Source organism: Sinohyriopsis cumingii, chromosome 6, assembly GCF_028554795.1.
Source record: "Sinohyriopsis cumingii isolate HCF-2022 chromosome 6, ASM2855479v2, whole genome shotgun sequence".
Classification (NCBI taxonomy): Eukaryota; Metazoa; Mollusca; class Bivalvia; order Unionida; family Unionidae; genus Sinohyriopsis; species Sinohyriopsis cumingii.
In genome coordinates, this window is record NC_142966.1 from 108,147,483 (window position 1) to 108,159,595 (window position 12,113).

Here is a 12,113-nt window from a genome sequence, read left to right on the forward strand (position 1 = left end):
CACGAATTTGGATAATTTTACCAGTGTATAATTATTTCGCGTTGGAAGAACTTTATTTTCCTTCTTTAAATTTTACAACATTTGATCTAATAGAAATATTAAGATTTGGAAAATTAAGGTTATTCACTTTAAAATAGTGAGTAGATGAACAAGCAGTGTTACTCATCACCAATATCAGTAACTAAAAATAAAAAATGCCTGTGAATACATGTACCAAATTTTACCAAAACTAAATAATTACTTTGACATAAGTAGATATAACAAATTAAATATAAAGATCTATGTCTTTTTTATAAATAGAAACAATTATTACATTTAAACTAAATTGCTACTTCTGCATTTGTTACGACTCTGTGGTCTGAAACTAAGTAACGGAAACAAGGAAAACCAACAAATTATATAAAAATTCAACAAACAATTTAAGAGGAACTTACAGCATTGTAAATTAAACCCCAAATAATCCTAACTTTTCTATCACAAGTCCAAAAGTTTCGAATATTCCGAATGAATTCCATGTCTTTAATGTGCTGATGTGTCAAAAATTATGAATAAGCTGGTGTATCCCAGTGATATAACTCAGAATGTGTTTGAATGAATTTACACTATTTTCCAAAATAGTGTTTTAGTCCTAAATGTCCATATCACTTTGTAATTACAGTGGTTCCTCTCAAATTATATCTGAACACAACTAAAAATAATTCCACAGACTGAACTTGAAGTAGGAATAAATACTATTGTCTACCTCGACCTTATATAAAAACATAAGACACAATGAAATGACCAGGATGGGAGTCACACGTTCTCTTCCAAAACATTTTAAGGTTTTAAACAAGGCTAGACCTTGAACTCAAATATCAATAACCAGCCTATAGATAACTTACCAAAAAAAACGAACATCAGATACACACGAAAGCTCAATCCTCAGTCATGGACAGAGGTCAAGTTCACGACACAAATTCAATACAAATAACAGCATTCTGGTCTTGAATATAGTGTAGTTTTAAGGTTTTTGGGAATTCAAGCTTCCGTAGCTTGGAGGTATTTGTAGAATACTGACAAAAGAACTGAATTCTTCTAACATACTAAATGATATGCCTTTTTCCTCAGGAGATATTAAATTATTTCCTCAAAAATTATTTCGAAAGTTAAATACTATTATACACATTCAAAGACCAATGTCTTGGCAGATAACAGATTATTCCAGGTTGTTAATGACCTCTCCATGCATGCTGAGTGTAGAGCGTAACCGGTCTCACTTATATGCCGAGTGTACGGCATATCTGGTCTAACTGTTATGTCGTGGATTTGCACCAGATCAAAACTTACTAAAAAGGAAAACTTTTTATTGGCTACATAGAATCCTAAATAATTTATTTTAATGAGTGAACCAACTATTACTTGAAGTTATCACTATACATCGATAGTAGCAACCACCTAAACAACTCAAGCAAAAGCGGAGAAGGGTAGGGGTGGGGAATCCCATCAAACATGCCAAATTATATTGAGATAAACCCTAGTATTAGATTTAGCGGAACTTTTTCTACGCAACTGAAATACGTGTTATTACTCTTTGTGTGTTTGATTTGGATTTTTAACGTATCTTTAAAAAATAAAATAAAAGAAAAACATTTCTGTCATATCGCTACGATGTTTGCAGTGTAGCTGTTCATAGCAATGTATAGCCCTGGAGTATCACGCCGCAGACATGTAGCATGATGTCCGACCGAGTCACATTATCCTGACACCAGGACGACCAGTCGTAACACAGACCTCTTAATGCTGAGCACCAAACGAGGCAGCTGTTAGTACCGATTTTATAAGTCTTTTTTTTATGAATCGGCCGGGGTTGGAACCACCGACCTCCCGTATCTGAGGCGGACGCTCTAACCAGTAAGCCACCGGAGTGGTTTGTTATTACTGTAAAACGACAATACAAACAAGCACGGGTTGTACCCCGAGATGTTGTATCCACAAGTAACACAATCCTCTCAGCTGCTAAATAGAAATAAACGAGTAATTATGATAGCACGTTCCTCCTCAAATTTCGTGGCATCAGTGGTTCAGACGAAACTAGGGGCCCCGAGTGGCCGAGTGGTCTAAAGCGCTCTCCGTTATGGATCACTGCCATCTCACCTCTGTCTGCGTAGGTTCGAGTCTCGGATTCAGCCAATGTGGGTATGTGAGAAAGCTTGCCAGTAGCTTCTCGTGGGTCGGTGGTTCTTTCCGGGGTTTTCCCGGGTTCTTCCTCCACCATTAATACTGGCCGCCATGTATAGCCTATCGTGTGTTGAAAAATGTCGTTAAACCCTACAACAACAACAACAACATCAGACGAAACTAGGCAAAGCGGATCAACAGCTTCGAGGACGATTGACGTATACGGGCCAAGACGATATTGTTTATCTGTCCCCAAGGCTAAGATGCAACACACGACATTATTCTACTCACGTAATACTGTGAATGGCAAAGGTGAAACACTAGACAATATATAATAAGTAAATGAACATGAGTGAAAGAAAATTGATCTGTTATAGTCAGACTGTTACAGGTAAAAACATGATTTAAATACCATACTAGTAACGAAAGATGAGTTGCTCAATGTACCGAAACTAGTTGTGAGTTCATATATTAGGATTTTTCTTACCTATTTTGTTTAATTCCGCAATTCAAACTATATGGCTTTGGCATGCTTGCAGTCCAGTTTGACTCCCAATTTAGGCTTGCAATCAAACACTGGCCCATTCCCGATTTATCCATTGTTTCAGAAACGTTTGTGAATTTGACGAGAATTGAATCAATAGTTATTATTATTAGTAGTAGTAGTAGTGATAGTAGTAGTAACAGTAGTACTACTAGTGGTAGTGGTAGTAATCGTAGTAGTGGTAGTAGTTGTAGTAGTATTAGTAGTAGCAATAGTAGCAGTAGTAGTACTACTAGTAATAGTAGTAGCAACAGCAGCCACAGAAGTAGTCTACCTCTGTACCCACCCAACTCAACATCAACACCAATCCCCCTGGTCATAAGCTAAATCAAATTTATGTTAGGCATTATACGTGTAAATCCAAGAAACGAACTTATTAGCAATCTGCCTTTTCAAATTTATTCGATATTAAATTGTTTTAAATTATTTGTATCTTTGTTCATAGTAATGCATATATTTAATCAATACTAAATCTGAAAGAAGTTCACATCACATGCATCGTTTTAAATGACTGCATCTTGAACTCAGACTAAATAAAACATAAGAAATTTGTTGAATAAAATGATTGTATGGATGTTATAGCTGATTCATATTTTAAAATGAGTAGAATAAACTGCATAATTTCGACGAATATCAATGACCAGAAGATTCAATGGCAAAAACTGTAACTTTGTTTTTGGTCTATCGAATCCACAAAATAGGAATTATATTAAAGTTGAAAAAGAGCAAGTAAAATAACAATAACTACATCAACAAGAATAAAAACTGTTTTACCCCTCACTTACATAGAATGTTTGCATTTCTCTGTAAATATAATTTATCGGTTTTAATGCCGGTATCAGCTTTTTTTAACCTTGGAATTTGTTGTTCACATATATTCATTTTGTTATTTGCCTTAGGGAAGGATTCAATGCGGCAAAAAAGCTTAAATTACGTATACTAATGTATACGGCGATGTAACACATGAAAAAGAGCATTATTTTTTTTTAAGACAGGAATGTGGTACGAAAGAGGATTAACTCAGCTGAATCATTTTCTCCTTGAATGGATCCGAACAAACTTCTAAACAAACATCTGAATGTATGAAATATCAGGTCCAAAGAACCGAATTAAAAATCCTTTCAATAAATATTATTTATTGTCAGAAGCAAGACATGATTTCACCTAGGTCACATTGTTCTTTGAGAATATATACGTCTCGATAATTGGATAATACTGGGGTATAACATAGTTGTTCACCGATTTAACCTGGATATTACCTGATCTAGGTATTAACATTTGCAGCAAATAAATCAGTGCGCCGACTCTAACATTGAATTGGAGTACTTTTGGACACGACTTGTAGCTTGATTGTTGCAAATACCGTTCCAACAAACAAAAAAGATTCAGTTCCAAAGCCCCCGGTGTTGAAAATACCATTTGCAACGGAAACCGTCGCGTCAACAAAATTTAGCATTGCAGCTGAACACCGTTGCAATTTAGTTTTCATAATATTGCAAGTTTATCAGTTGCTTTTTGGCCCTTTTGGCACACCATAGTAATTGCTAAATAGTGGCCGCAGCTAGGATGAAAGAGCTGCTCGCAAAGTGAACTTTATTGGTAATGCTTAGCACTTTATTAAAGAAAAATTTTGCTTCTGGTGTACTCTTGAAAATGCTGATGTAAAGGACAAAAGATCCGAACGGAAAAGCAAGTGATTTTTTTTTCACGACAGTATAATAACTTTCAACCCATGTTTGTTTTCATTAGCCATATTAGTTTTCATGATCAATATGAACGAATTAATGGATTACACGGGCTAGAAATGCGCAGTTGCTGCAAAGTGACACGTGTTCACTGTGCCCGATATATTAGTCAACATTCTATTAAAACAATTCGAATATCATGTCGTATGCGAAAGTCTGACATACATGAATTATTTGAGACCCATACATGCACTACATAACCTGCTTCACCACCGTTCACTAGTCCACCACCGTTCACTAGTCCACCACCGTTCACACCACCGTTCACTAGTCCACCACCGTTCACTAGTCCACCACCGTTTGATAATATAAAAGTAAAGATACAACAACTGAAACAATGTGCACGCCAGCGTAATATAGACATACGAAGAAGTGCAAGAAAAGATGACATACTTGGGATAGTAAACACATTTCCACAAAGCCTCATTACGGGTGAACAAAACCGTCACCGTATTTAGGATAAACAAAACCGTCACCGTATTGAGAATGAACAAACCGTCACCGTATCGAGGATGAATCAAACCGTTACCGTATCGAGGATGGACAAATCCCTCATCGGGAAAAACAAAAACGTCTTGCTTTTCCTGTTGTAGCTGCTGAGTATGTTCTTGACCAAGCACAGCAAATTTAAGTACCTGATTTCATATTTCATACGAGTATTGGCGAGTTGAATCGCGTGGCAATTATCCCACCCACATACAAACTAGGCAAAGACGGTCGACAACTGTTAACAATTATTATCCCTGGAGTCGCAACGGTGTTACAAAACTTTGGTCACCATGGAATTAAAGCAGATATTGACCTTAATACACACCTGGTTATCTGCCCCTTAGGCGTAACAAGGATGGGTTTAAAATGACAACACCGGGATTCACAGCGGTGCTCGTACCAGGGCCGGATCAAGTTAAGTGTTTCGTTTGGGGGGCGGGTGTGAGGAGGATTTCACAAATTTCAAAACGGCTCCGACTTTCATCGAAAGGCACCAAAGCGAAAGCATGTGTCTATTTAATAAAAGTGTGCATAATGCCCAATCAACGTGCACAATATTCAAACGATGGTCAAATTTATAGTGACAGTTGACTTTGTTTTGTGTGTGCACTTTTTATTTTGTGGGGGGTAGAAACTCAGGAATCTCTACGAATTAAATCCTCAAATAGTCCAAAAATTTTTATTACCAGTCTTAATGAATAAAGTGCTAATTAAATTTCAATGGTGTTTGAAATAAGATCCAACGCTGAAGGTGTTGGTGTGCCTGTTGTGACCTATGTTTTTATGAGACAACAGTCTTTTTATGAATCTCAGTAATATAATCTAAGATGCACCTGGCTAAATTCACTATAATTCCTAGTTATGTCTCTGTCCAAGAATATGATTTATAAGCACTTTGTGTTTCCAGTAAATAACTAAGCTGAATAAATAATTTCACCCAATCGAATGCTGAACACAACAATACAAATGATTCTGGTTCAAGATCTTACAGCACGAATTAGTAATTTCTTGATAAAAAAATTAAAAAGCCCTGTACTTAACCTAGGTCACAATTAGCATTTCTGGAAATACTGTGACTTAATGGAATTTTCCATTCTATAACAATATGTTGCCAATATGATACCACAATTATAATAAAGATGTGGTAAACATGATGTCCTTGACTTAGATAATGATACTAATATTTAATCCTCACTTGTATAAAAAGGCAATAGAAGTCGCACCAGTTATTATGCAGAAAGATCTGAGGCACGACATGTACATGGGATGTATTCGAGACCGATGTGGGTTTGCGCACACGCCAAATATGATACGATGTCAGAAACATTTCATGGGTGTTTAAGAATGCACCAAAGGAAGTTTTTTTCTAATTGTTATTTAGCGATGGATAATACCCAAAGGAATCACCACTTTCGCTTTAGGGCATCGTGCTATTGTGAATGATACATTCACTAGTGCATTAAGGCGTTCATACAGATCTTGGTGGCAGTGCCGTATTTGCAGGAACGACCCGTAATTCCTCTGGTGCAAATGTTCGGCCGGGAGGCTTTGGGATCAACATCAGCGCCTTGACATTCACGGAAGCAAGGTCATGTGGTTGCACGCAGCATCAGAACGATTCACAGGTGTTTCGCAAGGCTTTGGGTGGTTGTTAGAATCAAGTTACATATCCAGCGGTGTACTAAGTCCACAGTAATTGGATACAGGAATGTGTTTTTCACCGGAATATTTACCCCATGTTGTTCCTGGTAATTTTTTTAATCAGCAGCTATATCACCGCCGACGTTTTTCAAACCAGACCCGCTGGGTGAGGTACGTTTGCGTTCGCGATCGGGCCTGTCCGCCTCAGACGTTAATTTCTTTGCTCCACCTACCATTGACGATTTGAATGAAAACGAAAAATTCTTGTCGTGTACGATGATGTGATACTTAAAAATCAATTCAATACTGCACAAATATTTTCTCGAGACAAGCATAAAAACACCAATGCTGCTTATTTGACTCAAAGATGCGCGCATGTACCTAAATCATTCCGTGACTACTGTAACATGTTGACGATAGTTCGTGGCATTGGCATGCATGGTTTTGGGGAATATTCATTGGTCCTGAGCATACGTCGGGCTAATTTCGTGACATCTTTGTGCGGATCAAAAAGGATCCGTGAAGTTTGAATATCATTTATTTTACTGGAACTTACAGGGGTAAATATCGTGCGGCTGTATATGCAATCCTCTAACACACATGTGTCTCACACGCCAATTTAGCAATACAATCAAGAACAATCATATAAAATGTCTGATAGTAATGTCATAGAAGAGTACGAGAAGCGAAGACGTAAAGACTCTCGTGAACACCAGGAATGGATTTGTGTTGTTATTGCAGGTCAAAATTTTTTCAAAGATATCTTGCCATCGCGACAAACTGAACGAGTCGACATCACAGCGTGATTTGAACACACATTTTCATAGCATATTAAACCAACAAAATAAGTTGTCGAATATGCCAATCTCAAGCAACAGCGGAACAAGTAGCAACGCTGACTGTAACAGAAGTAAAGCCAGCACCAATTAGTAAAATAGCAAAACACGCCGAGGCTATTGAAAGAGCAATAAGGGCAATTGCAGAGACTATTACACGCTTGCCATAAGAGACGGCTAAGTCAAATAAGACGTTGAAGAGGCGTACAAGCTTTCTTCCAGATAAAAACCCGAATATAAATCAATGTTTAATGAGCCAAATATATATGAAATAAAGAAGCAAATGAAATCTATGACGATGCTTTATGATTTGAGTCTCTAGTGCCTAATGAAAAGCAGCGAGCCGACCATATGTTGGAGAATCAGCGAATAAGAATCATGATAATATTGGACAACACTGGCCTGAATGATTAGATAAGGAGTGGACTGGACAAAGCAGATTAAGCAGTAGAGATCCTATGTGGGCTGAGTTTCAAAAACATATTCAACTCTATTGAGTGATAGGTGCAGAAATGCTTAACTATATGTAGATACTCTTCATCAATATTTTACAGCGGTACCTAAAGAAATATATGTTCAAAAAGCCTGAACAAGTAGCTGCTCTGAAAGAAGTCTACATTCAAAAGCCTGTTTGGGAGCCACTTGAAGAGACACCTGATACGACGTGTCTCTGCTAATAAACCGCCTAAAGAGATAACAAAATGTATTGAGAAGGATTTCATAAAGTACGAGCAAATATTAAGACGAGGAAAAGAAAATAACAAAAAGAAAAAGTCAAAGAAGGAAAAGATCTTGGTGGATTTTGTGACCCTAACAACCTTGCGTATCGATTGAAAAAACATGGGATCAATTCGTGCAGGCAACAACGCACTTGAAGTTATTAATCAAGCCACATCAATTTTTAGCGACTGGTCACCAATAACGGCATGGTCAGAAAAACATATAGCGCTGATGCATGAACTTGTTGACGATATATGTGGTGCATATTACTATAATACCAATGATGAGTTCGAAACAATTGAGACTTTTTTTGCTACGCGAAATATATGCTGCAATGCAACAGATTTTTGTACATAAAACAACCTAAAGCGTTACCTCGATGATTACAATCTCATTTGTACGTGGATTTTTGAGACCCGTGCGCGTTGTTAACGCGAGAAAACCCGTTTAGGCGACATATTATGGAACTGGCCTCCGTGACTTTGTTCGTGGATTGTTTACAGGCGCATCAAAGGTGCGTAGGGTTCTGAACTTCCGCGCTGCACCAATCGCTAAAGAAGTTGCAATGGAATCGTTGATAGAATCACAATTGCTTCTGGGATCACAGGCGGCACAATCAGTTCGAGATCGGCTATTACGATAGTGACTCGAGTATTACCAAAGGTTCCGGTTACATCACTATCGACAGAGACTATGCCAGCTTCGGTTGGTAAAATTATTAATGAAGCCGATCAGCAATGATTGTGGGACTCAGTGATTGCAAATTTGGCAATAGGGAGTCAATTACGGTTGAGGAGGTGAGTCTTGAAACCACTTGAGCCGTTACGCAAAGGTATTAGGCAAGATCTATAAGTGGAAACTAAAGTTTCACCATGGTCCAATTCAAAGATATATCTCATCCAGCATTTAGCGCGCGCCTGTGTTGATGGATCAATGCAAACGAGATTGTCAGTATTACTCATACCCGGCCAGAGACCCCAATCAAACAAAACTATAATTGCAAGTCTAGTTTCTTTATGCTACGTGAGGAATTCTTGGAAGTTGAAGGAAAACTTGTAAAAGCAATGGCGGTGGCGGTATTGATTATCCTGCCAATACCAAATTTTTAGTTGTTAACAACTGAACACTACGTTCTTCGACAGTGCACTTTATTCCATCGAAAAAACGAAAATCCAATCAATTCTTGACAACGTAAATGCTACCAGGAAGGTTATTGGATTTGCCAGATACAGCGATGGTTATGCAAGATCAGCTGGTCCATCAACGATGTTTATCAAGGATATATCTTCTAATGCAGAATCTAAACTGTACTCCTTAAGGAGACCTCAGACTTTGCACGCACCGCCGATATAGATGTGCAAGCTTTAGTTGTAGGCGTTAGCGGCACTTTTAATGCTGGATTTGATCAGTGTAAAGGATACATTCGTGTAGGCTCATTACGATTTTTGTGTGCAATTCCTCTCAGTCACATATTTGGGTTTTGTTTAGATTTTTACAGATGGTAGAGCTGTATTAGAAACAATAACATTATGGATGCTTGTTTTATGCTCTGCACTTTCTACATGAATCACGTTTCTTATCGTTTATGCAATCTGTAACTGCGTAAACTCTGTCGTTTCTCGCGCACACAACAGACGCGCACCCACCAAGTACTACTCAGTGGCAGTTTACATGGCAAATAAGTACTCAAAGTGGTCTCACTGCATAAAAAGACAAGTTCGTGGGGTTTCAACTTACAAATCGAGACATTGAACAAGACACTAGACAGCTGATATTTGACAACTTGGAAGTGATTATGGTTTCGTTGCAGTTAAACGGTTGTGAGGAACCTTCTGAAAAAATTGGGTTTTGCTTTGAAGACAACCATACTGCACCTGCATAATACAATCTGCGTTCGTATATGGACGGCATCAGCACATTGACACTGGTTTGCGGATTTCCCAACACGACTTTTTCGTAACACTGTATCCGATTTATTACTTTTCTTTGAACACCTGGAGTTGTTTTGGCAATCCGGTGTCGAAATGTATTTTCATGCACGTGTAAGTGGGGCTGGTACTAATTACAGATGTTTTGCAGTGATACTTTCTGACTCTGTTTTTGAAGAGTGCTGGTAATCGAATGAAGGTCATCGATGAACCTTTAGAAAATACATAAAATTCATAATTAAACAGTTACATATTCCAATAATCTCCTATGACGAAGTGAAGGTCGAAATTAGTGAAGATCAACTTGTGATAATCAAAAATGCATTAAAAAATGAGTGTGGGGTCAGACTGAATCTTTCTCAAAGAAAATCAACTGGAAATTTCCCAGTGTAGGTGACCCAAATATAACTTACTCAGTTTAATGTGACAAAGCAAAACAATAGGTGTGAAGTGTGCTATAAATGCAAAAGACTGGTGGAATATTTCCATTCGTTGCATCGATTCCAGCGCTGTTGGCAGCAGCGGCTCCAACGGTTGCAAAAGTGTCGGCGTTTGGGACTGTCGGAACTGCGTCAGGAATGACACTTAAAAAGGTGCTTGGAGGCCGGATAAAAAGGAAGAGCCTCCGATTACCAGAAAGAAACCGTTGAATAACATAGTGGCAGAGGTTTTAGATTTCCCTGTAGCAGAGGATCACGCCGTTGACCCGTCCATTAACCACATTTGATTCGATGGTGCCACGTGTGTAACTATATTGATCAATAGATACATATATATACAGGTGTACATATTTCAGCATATCAGCAGTCGTATATACATATATCAAAAAAAAAACATCTGCAATCCTTGGATTACAAGTCCGGTGCTGTACCAATGAGTTACCATGGCTCCTTATACATATAGCAAGTCTGGTGCCGGACCAATGAGCTACCGTGACTACCTAAACATATAGCAAGTCTGGTGCTGGACCAATGAGTTACCATGGCTCCTTATACATATAGCAAGTCTGGTGCTGGACCAATGAGCTACCATGGCTCCTTATACATATAGCAAATCTGGTGCTGGACCAATGAGCTACCGTGACTACCTAAACATATAGCAAGTCTGGTGCTGGACCAATGAGTTACCATGGCTCCTTATACATATAGCAAGTCTGGTGCTGGACCAATGAGCTACCATGGCTCCCTAAACATATATCAAGTATGGTGCTGGACCAATGAGCTACTCAGGTTCCCAATACAGTAATAAAAGATGAAAACTATCTTATTTAAGCGCATTAGGTGATATAATTACTGGTGTGCATGAGAGGCACACATAACATTTCTGACTTGGCCAGGCTATGTTCACTTTCAGGTGTTTTGCCCTATGGCTTTTAGTAAGTTTGTGCAAAGTGTTTTGCTGAAGGATGCTACATGGCATCCAACATCACATGGATAAGAGGTCTTTTCTAGCTATGGGGATTTAATCTGAATGACAAATCAAAATGACTCTGACGGATACTGCTTACAACATTTTTCACCATCATCAAAGGTTTGTAAAATTTAGAGACGGAACTTAACAAAGTAAAAACTTTGTTTTCATGGTAACATCAATCTGGTTATAGAAGCTGCAGTCGCGCTGAACAAACTGCAAATGTCAATTTTCTGAACAACATAATAATGCCGTGAATTAGTCAAAACCTAATAATGTTGTGATCATATGATTGAGACAATCTGACCTAGTTTTGGACCTGGAGTATGAGGTTCCAAGGGGAAACTCCCTCGTAGAACGTTTCTGTTCAATCTGCTTTACATCTTCATCTGCAGCCGTGATCACCACCACATGCCAGAAAGGACCATCCAATCTGCTATTGTCTTTGCTGTAGGAAAAAATAAATACAAAATCCCAATAAAATGCAGATGTGTAATAATTTCCTTTACCTGTAAAACTTATTTCCTAATATCTGTAAAACTGTACTCTGTGGCTAATAGCATGTGGTAGTTTTATAAGTTGTGAAATTTTATAAATCTATAATACGTTCAACATATTTGCCATAAAAGTTTTTGAATCAATG